At 40.4% G+C, this 17,881-nt stretch overlaps 1 long non-coding RNA gene across 2 annotated transcripts in view; it reads right to left on the bottom strand.

Annotated features, from left to right (window-relative positions):
* Positions 1 to 4,397: 4,397 nt before the first annotated feature.
* Positions 4,398 to 17,881, bottom strand: part of LOC145723669 (uncharacterized) — a 64,261-nt gene continuing 50,777 nt past the window's right edge. For both annotated transcript variants that reach the window (XR_014148913.1, XR_014148914.1), the window contains one exon: positions 4,398 to 9,838. This is a non-coding gene — a long non-coding RNA (uncharacterized LOC145723669). The remainder of the gene's footprint in view (positions 9,839 to 17,881) is intronic.

The following is a 17,881-nucleotide window of genomic DNA, read 5'->3' as shown; positions in this document are numbered from 1 at the left end:
TAAACCAAAAAATGTAGTGAGATGATCCCTGAGAGAAGGGTAAATAGACACCATGGGTGGAAAATATGTTGATGTTAATTTTTGGGTAGAATGGGTAGTCTTGGCGGTGTATTGGAGCACAAATCAGGCCCACCAGCCATTGGCAATACACTGAAATTCACCCTGATTTTTCTTTCATCAATAAATCGCTTAGACCGTCTGCACTGTTATTTTTTTTTATTTTAAAGTTTCTTAAATTAAAGAATGACATGTGTACAGTAAAAGGAATAAATTATACATTTGATAAATATATATATAAGGTCATGGATTATCATCAAGTGAATATATCCAAATAACCATCTACCATCCAAGCCAAGAAAAAGAATATTACCTTTATCCCAAAGATTTCCTGTGTCCATTTCTTTGTTTTTGTTGTGGTGGTGGTGGTGATGGGGGTGGTTCTTTTCTGCTAACAGTTCATTGATTTTTAAGTAAATTTATACTGTTGTGTAGCCATCACCATAATCCACTTTTAGAACACTTCTAGCATCCCAAAAAGTTCCCTCTTGTCCATATGGTCGGTTCCTACTCTTGCCATCAGCCTCAGGCAACCACTGATATGCTTTCTGTCTCTGGTTCTGCCTTTTCTAGAAATTTCATATAAGTGGAATCATGCAATACGTTGTCTTCTTTCCTTAGCATGATATTCTTGAAGTTCATGCATTTGTTGCATGCATCAGTAATTTCTTCTTTTTATTGCTAAGATATATATTATTGTATAGATAAACCACACTGTTTATTCATCAGTGGATGGACATTTGGGTTGTTTCCAATTTGAGGCTATTATGAATAATGCCGCTGTGAATATTTGTGAGGCAGTGTTTCTTTGGGAATGTATTTTCATTTCTCTTGGATACATACATAGAAATGGAATTGTTAGGTTATATTTATATTTAACTTAAGAAACTGCCAAACTTTTCCCAAGTAACTTTAATTTTACAATCTCCAGGAATGTCTGAGAGTTCCAATTGCTGTATAATCTCACCAATGCTTACTTTCAGTCTTTTTGCTTATAGGCATCCTAGTGAGTCTGTAGATCTCTGTCTTATTAACTTTCATTTCCCTAGTGATTAATGATGTTGAAGATTTCTGCATATGCTTATTAGCCATTTGAATATCTTCTCTGATGAAATGTCTACTCAAGTCTTTGCCTATTTTTTTTTCCCCTGGGATTTACAGTTTATTAGAAAATGCAAATATCAGTCAAATAATCCCCAATAGACATACCTTAAAAACAGTTTTCTGAAGTAAAGAACAGTTCTGTAAGCATGTATATACCACAGGAAATGTGATCAGTATTGGGGGTCAGAAATTGAAGTCTGGGGCATATAACTAGTTTACTCCCAGGGGTCTTTTGCCTATTTTTTACTGGATTGTTTGTTTTACTGTCATTATGTTGTAGGAGTTCTTTGTGTGTTCTGGGTATTAGTCCTTTATCAGATATGTGATTTGCAAATATTTTATCCCAATCTACCTTGTATTTGCATTTTCTTAGTGATGTCTTTTGAAGTGCAAAAATCTTAATGTTTTATTTATTTATTTTTAAAGATTTTATTTATTTAGAGAGACAGAGAAAGAAAGCAGGAGTGGGGAGAGGTACAGAGGGAGAAAGAGAGAATCTCAAGCAGACTCTGTGCTGAGTGTGGAGCCCGACTCAGGGCTTGATTCCACAACCCTGGGATCATGACCTGAGCCAAAATCAAGAGTCGGACACTCAACCAACTGAGCCACCCAGACGCCCTCCAGATTTAAACTTTTTAAACTGATAAATAATTCACATGCCATAAAATTCACCTTTTTAAAGTGTACAATTAAATGGAGTTTTGGGGGTTGTTTTTTAGAGAGGCAGGAGGGGGGGAGGGGCACAGGGAGAGGGAGAGAAAGAATTTTAGTCAGGCTCCACGCGGGGCTTGATCTCACAACCTTGAGATCATGACCTGAGCCAAAATCAAGAGTCAGACTCTTAACCGACTGAGCCACCCAGATGCCCCTAAATGGCTTTTAGTATAGCCACAAGGTCATGTAACCACTGCCACTATCTAATTCCAGAACATTTTCATCATCCCAAAAGAAAACCCCTTACCCATTAGCACTCACCCCCCCATTCTTTCCTTTTCCCACCCCCTGAACCGCTAATTTATATTCTGTCTCCAGGGATTTGCTTATTCTAGACATTTCATATAAATGAAGTATTATAATATGTGGCCTTTTGTTTCTGGCTTCTTTTGTTTAGCATATTGTTTTCAAGGGTCACCCATTTTGTAGTATATATCAATACTTCATTCCTTTTTATGGCTGAATAATACTCCATTATATGGATATGTCACATTTTATTTATCCATTCCTCAGATAATTGACATTGGGGTTGTTTCCACTTTTTGGCTAATGTGAATGCTGCTGTGAACATTTATGTGCGAGTTTTTGTATGGATAGATGTTTTCAATTCTCTTGTGTATATATATACCTAGGAGTGGAATGCTAGGTCATGTTTTAACTCTCTGTTTAACTTTTTGAGGAACTGCCAAATTGTTTTCCACAGCAGCTGCAACATTTTATAGTCCTAACAGCAAGGTGCAAAGCTTCCAATTTCTCCACATCTAAGCCAACATTTGTTATTTTCCACTTTTTTTATTCTAGTCATGTGTGTGTGTGGGGAGTATCTTAAGTGATTTTGATTTGCATTTTCTTAAAAAGTAATGATGTTGAGTTCACCCAGCCATTTGTCTAATCTCCTCTGGAGAAATATCTATTCAAGTCCTTTGCCCGTTTAAAAATTAGGTTGTCTTTTTACTAGGATTGCAAATATCTTCTATGTTCTAAATGAGCTAGTAACACACTGGTATATGCAGTTATTAAAACTCACTGAACTGTACATTTAAAACTTGTGTCTTTTAAGTGTAATGTAAATTATGCCATCATACCAAGGGCCCTACAAAAGGAAATAAGTTATACTGGATAGTTAGAATTTTATGTACCACTTCAACTTAAAGAGTGTTCTGGGGAGAAAAGCCGATTAGCTTGGGTAACAGGCCTGGCGTCAGTGGAATAAAGCAATGTGGCTTCAGGGGCCTTGAAGAAAAACTAAGTTTTTAGTCAGATGCGTGGAATAAAAGAGAAAACAGCTGTAAGAGGAAAGATGCAGCACCTGGCGATTCCAGGACAATAGAAGAAGCAGGCATCAGGTATTTTTTGGTTCAACTCAGAAGCAAGATCCCCTGACTCAGAAAATAATTTTGGCTGATGCTCTGTACACTGAGGCCTCTGTTGCCCGTTTTATGATGCAGGGATAATGATCAAAAGCCTCTGCCTGTGTCGGTGAAGCGGGCCTGCCAGAGCGGACGGCACGATGGGCTTCGTGAACGTGGGATGAAAGGCGCTGGGGAAGCACAAAGGAGCGCTGATGGGCGTCTCCCAAGCGCGAGCCTCGAGGGCGTGGCCCGGCAGAGAAGGCAACTTCACCAAATGGATGGAAGTGTTTCTTGTTTGTTTGTTTTTACGATTTTAGTTATTTATTTATTTGAGAGAGAGAGAGAAAGAGAGAGCACGAGCTGGGGAGGGGCATAGGGAGAAGCAGCCTCCCCGCTGAGCAGGGAGCCCCATGCGGGGCTCCATCCCAGGACCTCAGGACCATGACCTGAGCTGATGACAGATGCTTAACCGACTGAGCCACCCAGGCGCCCCATGGATGGAACTTTTTAACGGGCATGTTCATATTCACATGAATGTGGGAATACTCATTTTGTGGCTGCCTCTATGCCCTCAGGGCTTCCGCACCTGCTACCAGCCGGCCTCCCAAACTAATAGAGGCCCCTACTCCGTGGCCTCTACCACATGACACTGCTTTATCGCCTATGAAGCACGTACCTGGTTTCTATATTTGTTTATTTGTTTATTATCTGTTTTGTCTTTGCCAGAGTGTAATCCTGGGGGAGCAGAGATTTGACCGTATTATTCTTGGTACACTGCCTGGCCAGTAGTAGGTATGCAGTAAATGGCTGAATTAATGATTCAAAAAATGTTTCTTTAAATCTCCACTCAGGGGGCGCCTGGGCGGCTCAGTCGGTTAAGCTTCTGCCTTTGGCTCAGGTCATGATCTCGGGCTCCTGGGAGCAAACTCCCTGCTCAGCGGGGAGTCTGCTTCTCCCTCTCCCTCCTCCCCTGCTGGTGTTCTCTCTCTCTCTCTCAAATAAATAAATAAAATCTTTTTTTTTAAGATTTTATTTATTTGACGGAGAGAGACACAGCGAGAGAGGGAACACAAGCAGGGGGAGTGGGAGAAGGAGAAGCAGACTCCCCGCTGAGCAGGGAGCCCGATGCGGGGGCTCGATCCCAGGACCCCGAGTTCATGACCTGAGCTGAAGGCAGACGCTTAACGACTGAGCCACCCAGGCACCCCAATAAATAAAATCTTAAAAAAAAAAATCTCCACCCAGGCACCTCTTTTAATATATCAACTGGAGAATTTCACTTAAATGTCTCAGACACTTCAACCTTGAAATGACCAAAATGCAATTATTTTTGTCCCTGTCCTCCCCTCCAGCCAATGGCTAAACCAAGAACTTGGGAGCCATTTTCCACCTGGATCTCTCACCTGGATTCCTGTAGCAGCCTCCTGTTGAAACTGCCTCCTGTTGTGTTCTCTCAGATTCATCTCCTGAGTGACCTGCTGAAACCCAAGTTTGATCATGTCACACCACTGCTTCAAACTCTTGGGCAGCTCCTCACTGACCTCATATAAAGGCCAAATTATCTTAGTAGGGCAGTCAGGCCTTTGCTGATGTGGCTCTTGCCCACCTCTCTAGCCATCCCACATGTCTCAGCTCTAGCTACACTGAGCTGCTTGCAGTTCCGAGTGTAGCTGCTATTACACTCCTCAACCTCTGCAGCTCTTCTGCTCCTGTCTTCCTGGTGAATCCCCTTCTTTCCTGTGTCACTTCATCTATGAAATTTTTTTTGACCAGTATTATATTTCTCAGGACTCTTGATTTTGAGGAACAGAAACCCAACACAAACTAGCTTCTGTTAAAAGGGGATGTATTAACTCATATAAGGAAGGACTGGATGCAGGCAGCCTCAGGAATGGCTGGATCCAGACACTCAAATGATGCTGTTATCGCTCTCTCTGTCTCTGTCTACACACACACAGAGACACACACAGGCGCACACACACACACACACACAGGGATTTTGGCTTCTTCTTATGAGTTGATTTCATTCTCTCTTGTTAAGGGAAAATGTGGTCAAGGGAGTTCCAGGCTTACATACACTTTGGTCACCCCAGGGGAGAATGAAGTCTTCTTTCCCCTGGTTTCAGCTTATAACAATTATAGGAGAATCTAAGATTAGCTTGGCTGTAGACATGTACCCAGCCATTGACCCATGGCTGGAGGGAAAAAGTTATGATTGGCCAGGCCTTGGACTGTTCCTCTTAACCTGGGGAGGAAGAATGTGTACTCCTTTTGTTGGGGAACCCTTCTCCAATAAAAGAGAGTACTGTTATCAGGAAAAGAGAGTAGACCACTGATGTCTACTATAACCACGATCTCATCCCTCCCCCCCACTCCTTTCGTGTTCCCATTGTCCTCTGTGCAGAGGCAGAGGGACCAGTGGGGGACAAAACAAGTTTTTGAGTCAGACATAGATTCAATTATTGGCTTTATGATGACTATGTGACCTTGAGAAAGTTTTAAGCCTCGTTGTGCCTTTACTTTCTCATCTATACAATATTTTAGGATAGCTGTGGGGATTAAAGACAACATAGGTAAAGTATCTGGTACAAGATGGTACCAATATTAATAATACTCATAACAGTCAATTATCTGATCTGCCTATTTCTTCCTTCTAGACCATGAATTACTTTAGGCAGGGCCTTATTTTAGGTACAGTAAAACTCAGTTACAATAGCAGAGCTCAGAGACTGGTGTATCCGTTTGCTAGGGCTGTTATAACCAGTACCACAGACTATGTGGCTTGAACAACAGAAATTTATTTTTTACAGTTCTGGAGGCTAAAAGTCTGAGATCAAGACGTCAACAGGGTGGGTTTCATCTGAAGACTTTCTCCTTGGCTTGTAGACGGCTGCCTCCTCTCTGTCTTCACATGGTCTTCCCTCTGTGTGTCTCTGTGTCCTAACTACCTTGTCTTGTAAGGACACCTCTCATAGTGAATTAGAGCCCACCCTAATGACCTCATTTTAACTTAGTCACCCCTTTAGAGACCCTATCTCCAAATACAGTCACTTTCTGAGGTACTGGAGGTCAGGACTTAAACATGTGAATTATGGGGGGGACACAATTCAGCCCATTACAATTCATTTCTGTCCAAAACTTTAGTGAAAAGTCATGCAGGATAAGGCAAATTTTGAGGATAAGGGAGTCATTTAGTTCTGTCTTTCTCAATATTGGCTTTATAATAATGGTTCACTGCATTTATATAGTCTTTTTTTTTTTTTGACTCTCCAAAGCACCTTCATGTCTCTTAACTTAATTCTTAATTTTACTGTGTTATCCCAGAGGGCCCTGAATTAGATTTCAGGAACAGAATTACGAAGGATCCAAAGACACAGGGTTAATAAAAAATGGTCAGCAGGGGGCGCTGCGAACAAGCCCGGGGAAATCCAAGGGCTATAGTTCTGAACCTAGACCTGGAGCCGGCACAGCATCCTACCAACTGACTCAGGCCCCTCTGCACATGAGCGCCTGGCTATTGGTTGGGCCCAGGCTGAACCATGGTTGCCCTCCCAGGGCATCTCATCACAAATTATGTCCCAGTTCTGGGATCTGGCCCAGTGTAAACACTCTCCCACGCATATGAGCTAAGTGGACAACACAGGAAGTTCAGTGGGAGCTCAGCCAGCCTTTCAACCCTGCCTGAGTCCCAGGAGATAAACTAACTACTAATATTCGATAAGGCCTGTGCCCACAGGGGTGGCAGTGGGCCCAGCAGTGGACACACTATGGACAGCAGGCTGGCTCTGGAGAAGGCTCGAGTGTTGTGAGAGGTCTCCGCCACATGCCCCTACTTCAGCCCCAGGGTCCGGTCTTCTTATGCTTCCTCCTGCTTTGATGGTCAAGAGTAGGGGCTTATATTCTACAGACTTGTTTATATCTGAAGTCCTGTGGTGGGTGCCTTAGGTTCTCACAGCATCCCCCCTTCCCCCTGGAAACAGAATACTCCCCTCCTTTAGAGAAAGTCAATTACCCAGTCTATGGGATTTGAGGGGGGCTGCCAATCACAACGTTCTCAAATATCCAGCCTGACCTCAGCCCAGGTCAGAAACATGCTCAGAATCTAGGCCCAGATGTCACCCACCAGGCACTGCTTTCACTGGGACCTATTTGGGACAAAGATGAGGACTGAAGACTGCCTATACCCCATTCTGTAGTGGAAGACAGAGCAGTGGAAAGTAAAAGTTCTCTGAAGTGTGATCCTGTTCACTCTATATTAAAATTTCCCTTTCTCTTATTCAAGGCAAGCAGCCAGGCCTTTGTGTTCCTTCATCAGGTGAAGTCTGTTCTGTAGGGTAGAAAGCAAAAGCTGCTGAAACTCTTTTAATTTGTTTTGGGGGGGGGGGGGTTGTATGTGTGAGAGAGAGAGAGAGAGAGAAAGGCTGAACTCCTCAAAGTCCTAAACCCCTTAAAGAGTTAGTTGCTTCAGGAGGCGAGGGGATACACGTGATGCCTTCAGGGAAGGAGTGGAAACAATGGAAGGTTAGATACCAGGGCTCCACCCTTGTCCCAAAGCTGGTTGCTAAACATTTACCCGCAAACCACCGCAAGTAAGAGTGACCTTTTCCCAATCTCCTTCAGGTAAATGGCTCCTATCTTGGGGAGAATGAAAGAAGGGGCAGGAGAGAGCACAAGCAGTGCTTCCCTCCTAAAAAGCAGACTGGAAAGTTCTTCATGGAAACAAATGAAATGGAAATAGGGGGTGTCCTCCTACTGTCCTTCCTTCCTTTTTTTTTTCTTTTTACCTCATATATACTGGAAATGTCAGAAAAGAATAGGAGGCCACATAGTATGGCAGTTGAGAGCACAGAATTTGGGTTCATAACCCAGCTTGCACACTCTCTAACTGTGTGGTATTGTGTAAAGTGGAGTAAAGTTGGAATGAGAAGTATCACGATAAGTTTTTGGAGCAGAAGCCAGGCCGCTCTCTTCTTCACTTCTCTCAAGAGAATCTTGAAGGGCCCCAAAGAGTCCTGCCCTCACTTTCTCTGAGCTACTGTATTGAATGGTGGTAGTGGTCTATAGAAATATGGATAGATCTAGGTGATATCCTGATAAGGTGCAGAACTCAGGCCTCAACAGCCTAAGAAGCTCTCTTGTCCACCTCGTCCAGGCACATCTAAAAACAAAATGCCTGGGGTGCCTGTATAGTTCAGTCAGTTAAGCATCTGACTTTTGATTTCAACTCAGGTCACGATCTCAGGGTCATGAGATCGAGCTCAGCTCTGCGTCATGCTCCTTGCTGGGCGTGGAGCCTGCTTAAGATTCTCTCTCTCCGGGGCGCCTGGGTGGCTCAGTTGGTTGAGCGACTGCCTTCGGCTCAGGTCATGATCCTGGAGTCCCGGGATCGAGTCCCACGTCGGGCTCCCTGCTCAGCGGGGAGTCTGCTTCTCCCTCTGACCCTCCCCCCTCTCATGTGCTCTCTCTCTCTCATTCTCTCTGTCTCAAATAAATAAATAAAATCTTTAAAAAAAAAAAAAGATTCTCTCTCTCCACTCCCTCTGCCCCTCCCCTTCCCCCTTAAAAAAAAAAAAAAAAAAAGGACCTTTACAAAATGCCAAACTGGAGATCTGCTGCTAACATCTGTCTTTTGGTTCTTCTTTATGAGGGAGTCAGTAGATCCCATGGCTTTTCTGAATTTCAACTTCCTCATTCATAGGATGGAAATAAAAATACAACTTCATTGCCTTTTATGGATACAGATTAAAAGGCGCAGAACGTTTTAACCATTGCAAATTTGTTAACATTTTTCTAGAGTTTCCCAGTTGGATTCAATTAGGATCATGATGGTATGGTTGCCTCCCCTAGTCTGAAAGAGAAATGCCACCATTAACTTTTAATTATTCACAAATACAAAGGAAAAGTCCTTGGCCCAGGCCCTAATGGGACTATTAAAGCTATTTTCCTACTCAGAGTTTAAAAAGCTGGGAAGTTGGTTTACATAACCTGGTACTTTTTTTCTATTGCTCTTCCCCATAGAATGTGAAGGACCAAGAGTGAACCCTCTCTACTAATGCATGTTAGGCAGGTGCCAAACTTCTTTATCTTCTTGTTTTCTTGGTTTACTTTTTCCTCCTACTGTTCTCATCTGGTTGTACTGTTGGGGTGTGTGTGTGCATATGTACACACACATGTATGTGTGTATAGGAATGCATGTGTGTGGTCTGGAGGGAGACAGACTTTGGAAGCACAGAATGGTAACACATGGTGTGTAACACCCCCCCACCAACACACACACCTGACACACACACTCCAGAAAAAGGAAAGACCCAATAGAATAAAGAATAAAGAAATGAAAATAAATTGAGACAAAAATAGCAACACAAAAAAGCCCACGTACAAGAACCAAGTCTTTCCTTTTCTCAATTTCATGCTCTCTTTTTTCCTTTTTTACTGAATTCAGATTTTTTTTTCTATAGGTTTCTTTTCTCTCTCTGTGCCCTTATTAACTCAACCTCATTAACACTACCAAAACCAGAAGTCATTATCCTGACACCACCCACTGCACTCAAGTTCTACTTCTCTCTCTGAATTCCTCCAACTGTTCTCAGGTTCCACTTCAGGTCAGCTGCCTAAAAAAAAAAAAAAAAAAAAAAAAGCCACTCAGACTCATTCCTTATTTTTAAAATCTGCTTTATCAAGATATAATTTACATATGACAAAACCTCACCCATTTTAAGTGTATGGTTTAATGCATTTTTAACAAATGTATGCAGTCATATAACCACCACTATAATCAAGATATAAAATAGTTCATCACTCCAGAAAGTTTTCTTTCTATCACCATAGTTTTGCCTTTCCTAGAATGTCATATAAATGGAATTAAATGGTAGGTAGTTTTTTGTGTCTGGCTTCTTTTCTCAGCACACTGCTTTGGAGGTTTGTCTATGTTGTTGCATGTATTGGTAGCTCATTCATTTTTATCTGCACTGTACAGAAACATCACAATTGTTTGTTTATCCATTCATCTGTTGATGGACATCTGCGCTGTTTTCAGTTTGGGGTTATTATGAATTCAGTGCTATGAATATTCACATATAGGTCTTTGTGTGGACATATATTTTCACTTCTCTTGGGAAGTTTCATTGCTAGGAAGGGAATTGTTGAGTTGGATGGTTAAGTGTAGTTTAACCTTATAAAACATGAATAAACTGTTTTCCAAAGAGGGTGCATCATTTTCAGTCTCCCAGCAGCAATATATGCAACTTTCAGTTGCTCCATATCACTGTCAACACTTTGTACTGTCAGTTTTTAAAATTTTAGCCATTTTTATGGATGTGTAGTATTACCTCATTGTCCTTTTAATTTCTATTTCCCAGATGACTAATGTTGTTGAACATACTTTCAGAATGTGGTTATTTGCCTTAAGTATAATTTCTTTGGTGAATTGTCCACATTCCTTGCCCATTTAAACATTGGGTTGTTTGTTTTCTTATATTGATTTTGTAAGAGTGCTTTACATATTCTAGATATAAGACCTTTATCAGATACATATTTTGCCTATAGAAATAGCCTGAAATTCAAAGAGTCATGAACAAGGTTTTCCTATTGTTATTTACAATTATGATGAAATTGGAAACAAGTTACAATCTAATAAAAGGGAAACTGTCCACTTCCTTATGATTCAAAGGGATATTTTACAGTCACTTAATATTAAACATTTAAAGATTTGGAAACCTACTTTTGATATAATTCTAAGTAGAAAATAAAATTATGTATAATATCAGCCATGTATTAAAAAAGCCTGGAAGTATATGCTGAAATAGTAAGAATGATAATATCTAAGAGGTAAGATTATGGCTGGGGTTTAAATTTCTATACTTTTCTATATTTTTTCTTTTTTTTTTTTTTTAAGATTTTATTTATTTATTTGACAGAGACACAGAGAGAGAGGGAACACAAGCAGGGGGAGTGGGAGAGGGAGAAGCAGGCTTCCCGCCGAGCAGGGAGCCCGATGCGGGGCTCGATCCCAGGACCGTGGGATCATGACCTGAGCAGAAGGCAGACGCTTAAGGACTGAGCCACCCAGGCACCCCTCTTTTTTTTTTTTTTTTTTAAAGATTTGTGTTTATTTGTCAGAGAGAGAGAGAGAACGAGAACAAGTAGGGGGAGTGGCAGCCAGAGAGAGAAGCAGGCTCCCCACTGAGCAAGGAGTCCGATGCGGGACTCAATCCCAGGACCCTGGGATCATGACCTGAGCTGAATGCAGGCACTTCACTGACTGAGCCACCCAGGTGTCCACTTTTCAATATTTTTCAAGATTTATACAGTAGGCATGTCTTAGTTAAAAAAGGAAAAGCATCTCATAAAAAAAGTACATGGTTAAAGTAGTGGTTGATGCTTCCTTTACAAGTCCACCTGAACTTTGGCATGATTTGTGATACCATTAGTAACCAAGTGAGTTCATTAATTCCTCAACAGACCATCCAAAAGCTTTGAACTATAATTCCAGCTCTGTCCTTGAACTCCAGGCAGTTTTTCTTCCTGTCTAAAATGGGATTCAGAACTGTGAAGTACCTAGCAAGGCTGCCATGAAGCTTTCTGAGAAACTGCTCCCCAGGTATGTGCTCTAAGATATGCAAAAGCTCCTGAGCTTGTGTTCAGTGACTTGGGAAGACCTTGAGAAGTCAGACATGACTTTAATACTTAGAAGAGAGAATATCTGTTTTTCACTCAACAGAGAATGAGGCCAAAGAGACACGGACTCAGAGAGCTGGAGGGAAAGCAGTGTGTGCAAAGAGAAAAGGCTTGGGTTGAAGAAGATATTGGAACTGAGAAGAGGACAGATGGGAGGGAAAGAGGAAATGGAGGAAAGAAGGGAGAATGGAAGCAAACAGGTCTCTGGACTGAGAAAGGTCAGACTTTGAATCAGAACTTTGTAGATAAATTCTGCACCTGTGAAGTCTTAGCCTACAAATAATTTGTAACCTTTTACTCATTTTTATTTCTAGTTCTGAAGTTATTTGTTATCTTATGAAGACTGGAAAGAAAGTACATTTACTCCTGGGTTTATTGAGAGGAAGGAACTCAGAGGTCCCTATAGGGATTACTCTCAGAAGGCGGCAATTTCCTAAGGTAAAATATCTGGAGAAGGTCAGTGATTCAGCTGATAGCAGAGATATTTTTGAATCTGGTCAATTACTTTACCTAAGGCAGGCACAGTATATATGTTGGCTGATGAGTCATCTGTGAAACCAAGATGTAGCATTCAAATGATTACTCAGAAGAGCCAGTAGAGGTTTTTTGTTTTGTTTTGTTTTTTAATTTGTTAGCCAACAAAATCCAACCAAGATTTTTTTCTTTGAAGCTTGATAAAATGGAAATGCAAAGGGCCAAGAATAACCCACACAATGGGGAAGAAGAACAAAGTGGGAGGACTTCCTCTACTGGATATTTACACGGGCTATAAATAATTTTGGCATAAGGATGGACATATTGACCAGTGGAATAGAATATAAATCTGGAAAGAGATCCATGTGTATATGGATATTTTATTTATGACCAAAAAAAGGCACTGCAAAGCAGTAAAGAAAACTTTTTCAACACATGGTGCTGGGACAATTAGATAACTGTGAGGGGAAACATGACCCTTACCTTACACCATACATAAAAATTCATTCTAGATATATCATAGACAAAAATGTAAAAGGCAAAATAAAGCTTATAGAGGGCAATATAAAACAAAAGCTTCATGACTTCAAATAGGGAAAGATTACTTAATAAGTACTAGCCATAAAGAAAAAGATTGATATATTTGAGTACATTAAAATGTAAAACCCCATTAAAGTAAGGAAAGATTTTTAAAAATTATGTATAATTTATTTTTTTATTTTATTTTTAAGATTTTATTTATTTATTTGACAGAGAGAGAGAGAGCACAAGCAGGGGGAGCAGCAGACAGAGGGAGAGGGAGAAGCAGACTCCCCACTGAGCAAGGAGCCCCATGCAGGACTCAATCCCAGGACCCTGGGATCATGACCCGAGCTGAAGGCAGACACTTAATGACTGAGCCACCCAGGCACCCCAGATTTTTTAAATAGGACACAAAAGAACTAATCATAAAGAAAAAGATGGATAAATTTGACATTTATTTAACATTTAAATTTAATATTAGTATTAAGAACTTCTATTCATTAAAAGATAAGGGCCATGGAGAAGATACTTGCAACATCTATCACCTACAAAGAGCTCAAGTATGGAATACATAAAGAAATTCTACAAACCGGGCGCCTGGGTGGCTCAGTTGGTTAAGCGACTGCCTTCGGCTCAGGTCATGATCCTGGAGTCCCGGGATCGAGTCCCGCATCGGGCTCCCTGCTCGGCAGCGAGTCTGCTTCTCCCTCTGACCCTCCTCCCTCTCATACTCTCTATCTCATTCTCTCTCTCAAATAAATAAATAAAATCTTTAAAAAAAAAAAAAAGAAATTCTACAAACCAATAAGAAAATGACAGCCAACCCAAAAGAAAAATGGGCAAAAGACTTGAACAGATACTTTTGGGGGGGGAAATGGATATCCAATGGATAATAGACATATGAAAAGATACTTAATCACTAGTAATCAGGGCAATGCAAATAAAAACCATAACCAGACACCATTATATACCCACCAGAATGGCTAAAATTAAAAGACCAACCCTACCAAGTGTTGGTGAGGATGTGGGGAGAAATACGTTCATATGCTACTAGAGGAGTGCAGATTAGTATGACACTTTAGAAAATTCTTAATAGTATCTAATAAAATTGAAGTTATATATAACTTATGTAACTTATAAAGAACAATACCATTTATAGGAAATATACCCAACAAAAATACATATACATATTGTCTACAAGACATATACAAGAATGATCATAGAAGCTCTATTTGTAATCCTCTCAAACTGGAAACTGCCTCAAAGTCCATCAACAGCAAAATGAATATAGAAATAGTGGTATATTCATACAATATAATGCTATTAAGCAAAGTAAAAGAAAAACATGAGCTACACATAATAACCTGTGTGAATCTTGAAAACATATTGTTGAAAAAAGAGGCCAGATCCACAGGAATATATATGGCATAATTCCATTTTATATAAAGTTAAATACAGGCAAAAAATTACTATTTAGGGTTCCATGCTTAGGAGATAAAACTATAAAGAAAAGCAAGAAAATAGTTATCACAGAAGTTAAGGTAATAATTATCTTTGAAAAGAAAAGAAGTAGTGATTAGGAGCAATGACTTTGGGGATTTCTGAAGTGTTGGCAATTCTGTAACTCTTGACCTGGGTGTTGCTTTGTGAAATGTCATCAAATTGTTTTGTAAACTTTGTAATACTGTGTATCCTGGGATGGAGCCCCCTGTAGGGCTCCCTGCTCCTCAGGGAGCCTGCTTCTCCCTCCCCCACTCCCCCTGCTTGTGTTCCCTCTCTCGCCTGTGTCTTTCTCTGTCAAATAAATAAATAAAAAATCTTAAAAAAAAAAATACTGTGTATCAGACAGGCCCAAGAAGATACAGAAAAATCGAGTAAGCCAATAACCATAGAAGATGGTAGCCCAAGATCTCCTTCCTAAGAGGAACCAGATCCTGTGACTCTATGCTTAGATGCTAACAAAATTTCGAGGAACAGATATTTCCAGTTTTATACAACTGTTCCTGTGCTAGCATAATCTTATAACAGAACTAAATAAGAAAAGCAAAAGAAATTAAAAACACAAGTTAAACTCACTTATAAAAATATTCCAGCATTCTAATAAAGTACAGTTAGTTGACCCTTGACCAACATAGGTTTGAGCTGCATGGGTCCACTTTTACAGGAACTGTTTTCAATAAATATACCTACAGTACTGTAAATGTATTTTCTCTTCCTTTTGATTTTCTTTTTAAAGATTTTATTTATTTATTTGACAGAGAGAGATAGTGAGAGCAGGAACACAAGCAGGGGGAGTGGGAGAGGGAGAAGCAGGCTCCCGCCGAGCAGGGAGCCCGATGCAGGGCTTGATCCCAGGACCCTGGGATCATGACCTGAGCCGAAGGCAAATGCTTAACAACTGAGCCACCCGGGCGCCCCTATTTTCTCTTCCTTTTGATTTTCTTTTTTTAAAGATTTTTTATTTATTTATCTGAGAGAGAGAATGGGAGACAGAGAGCATGAGAGGGGGAGGATCAGAGGGAGAAGCAGACTCCCCGACGAGCAGGGAGCCCGATGTGGGACTCGATCCCGGGACTCCAGGATCATGACCTGAGCCGAAGGCAGTTGCTTAACCAACTGAGCCACCCAGGCGCCCCTCCTTTTGATTTTCTTAATCACATTTTATTTTCTCTACCTTACTTTATTGAAGGAATACAACATATAATACATACAACATTCACAATATGTGTTTAAATAGACTGTTTATGTCATCAGCGAGGTTTCCAGTTAACAGTAAGTTATATTAGTAATTAGTTAAGTGTTTTGGGAGTCAAAAATTATATGCAGATTTTCCACTGCACAGGGGTTGGCAACCTTCATTCCCTCGTTCAAGGGTCAACTGTACTAGTAAGTCAAATCTTGCAATTCATTAACATAATAATAATTATGCTCACACAAGATTTATCCCAGGAATGAAAAGATGTTTCAACACCAGAATATCTAGAATGCAATCCACTGGAAAGGCAAAATAAAAGAGGAAGATGATATGATCACTCCCCCAGTAGATGACACAGAAGTATACATCCATACCACACATAAATGGGGTATTATTTCCATTTATGAGATTTACTCAGCCATGAAAAAGAATAATGTATTGATACATGGAACCTTGAAAATATTATGCTAAGTGAAAGAAGCCATACACAAAAGGCCACAAATTGTATGATTCTATTTATATGAAATTTCCAGAATAGGCAGATCCATTGAAACATAATTTTTCTACATCAGCTATAATGAAAAACATACCTCAAGTAAGTGTCATGTCAGAAATGCAAGTATGGTTCATTATAGGGATTTGTTTTAATATGCCATGATATTAATAGATCAAAGGAGAAAAAAATACAATCATCTCAGGATGAAATGCCACTTAGCAAAATCGAACATCCATTCCTGATTAAACAAACAAACTGAAATCAAAACAAAACCCAGAACATCTTAGTATCCTAGGAATAGATTTTTTTTTTTTTGCCATCATAAAAATCTGGCATCATACTTTAATTCCATTAAAGGAAGAAGATATCATAGTTTAATAATGTTCTGAAAATCCTAACCAGTATAATTAAGTAAGGAAAGAATTTAAGAGGTGAAGTACCTCTTTTTTTTTTTTTTTTAAACAGAGTGCAAGAGAGTGGGAGGGAGAGAGAGCATCTTAAGCAGGCTCCAGCTCAGCAGGGAGCCTGATGTGTGGCTCATGACCCTGAGATCATGACCTGAGCTGAAACCAAGAGTCAGTTGCTTAACCAACTGAGCCACCCAGGTGCCCTGAGGTAAAGTACCACTTAAGGTAAGAAAGATTTATTATTTGAAATGATATCAAAGAATAACTAGAGGGGCACCTGGCTGGCTCAGTCAGTAGGCCATTCGACCCTTGATGTCAGGGTTGTGAGTTCAAGCCCCAGGTTGGGCATGGAGCCTAAAAAAAAAAAAAAAAAAAAAAAAAAGAATAACTAGAAACCTGAAGAGAATAGACCAAGGAAATACTAGAAAGCTGTGGGAAATTGCAAGAATGGTTACACTATTTTGCAGCTCTTCTCAGAGGTGGAGTTTATTTCTCCATACTTTGCATCTGAGTTGGACCACTAACTTAGGATAATGGAACATTAGGAAACATGATGCAAACAGAAACTTGCAAAGTACTTTTGCAATGGAACTGGCCCTCTTTTTTAACCATTTTAAGAAATTTGAAACCACTACTCTTTTTTTTTAAATTTAAATTCAATTAGCCAACATATAGTTGTACATCGTTAATTTCAGATGTAGCGTTCGGTAATTCATCAGTTGCATAGGACACCCAGTGCTCATCACATCACGTGCCCTCCTTAATGCTCATCACCCAGTTACCCCATCCCCCTACGCACCTCCCCTCCAGCAACCCTCAGTTTGTTTCCTATAGTTAAGAGTCTGTCATGGTTTGTCTCCCTCTCTGATTTCTTTCCATTCCGTTTTCCCTCCCTTCCCCTATGATCCTCTGCGCTGTTTCTTATATTCCACATATGAGTGAAACCATATGATAATTGTCTTTCTCTGCTTGACTTATTTCACTCAGTATAATACCCTCCAGTTCCATCATGTCAATGTAAATGATAAGTATTCATCCTTTCTGATGGCTGAGTAATATTCCAGTGTGTGTGTGTGTGTGTGTATCTCACATCTTCTTTATCCATTCATCTGTCGATGGACATCTCTGCTCTTTTCCATAGTTTGACTATTGTGGACGTTGCTGCTATAAACATTGGGGTGTATGTGCCTCTTTGGAGCATTACATTTTTACCTTTGGCAAAACCACTACTCTTGAATTGAGCCCACGTTAGCCTGCTGGATGGTGAGAGACATGTGGCTAAGTCACCCCACAGCCCCAGCTGACACAGAACCAACTACTAAATATACATGAGTGAGGCGATCCCGGACTAGCTATGTTAGCTAAGGTGTCAATTGACTGAAGA

This window comes from Leptonychotes weddellii, chromosome 10 (genome assembly GCF_054177405.1).
Source record: "Leptonychotes weddellii isolate Sample4059 chromosome 10, ASM5417740v2, whole genome shotgun sequence".
NCBI lineage: Eukaryota > Metazoa > Chordata > Mammalia > Carnivora > Phocidae > Leptonychotes > Leptonychotes weddellii.
Note: the sequence above shows the minus strand (reverse complement) of the source record. Positions and strands in the feature narration are given on the sequence as shown.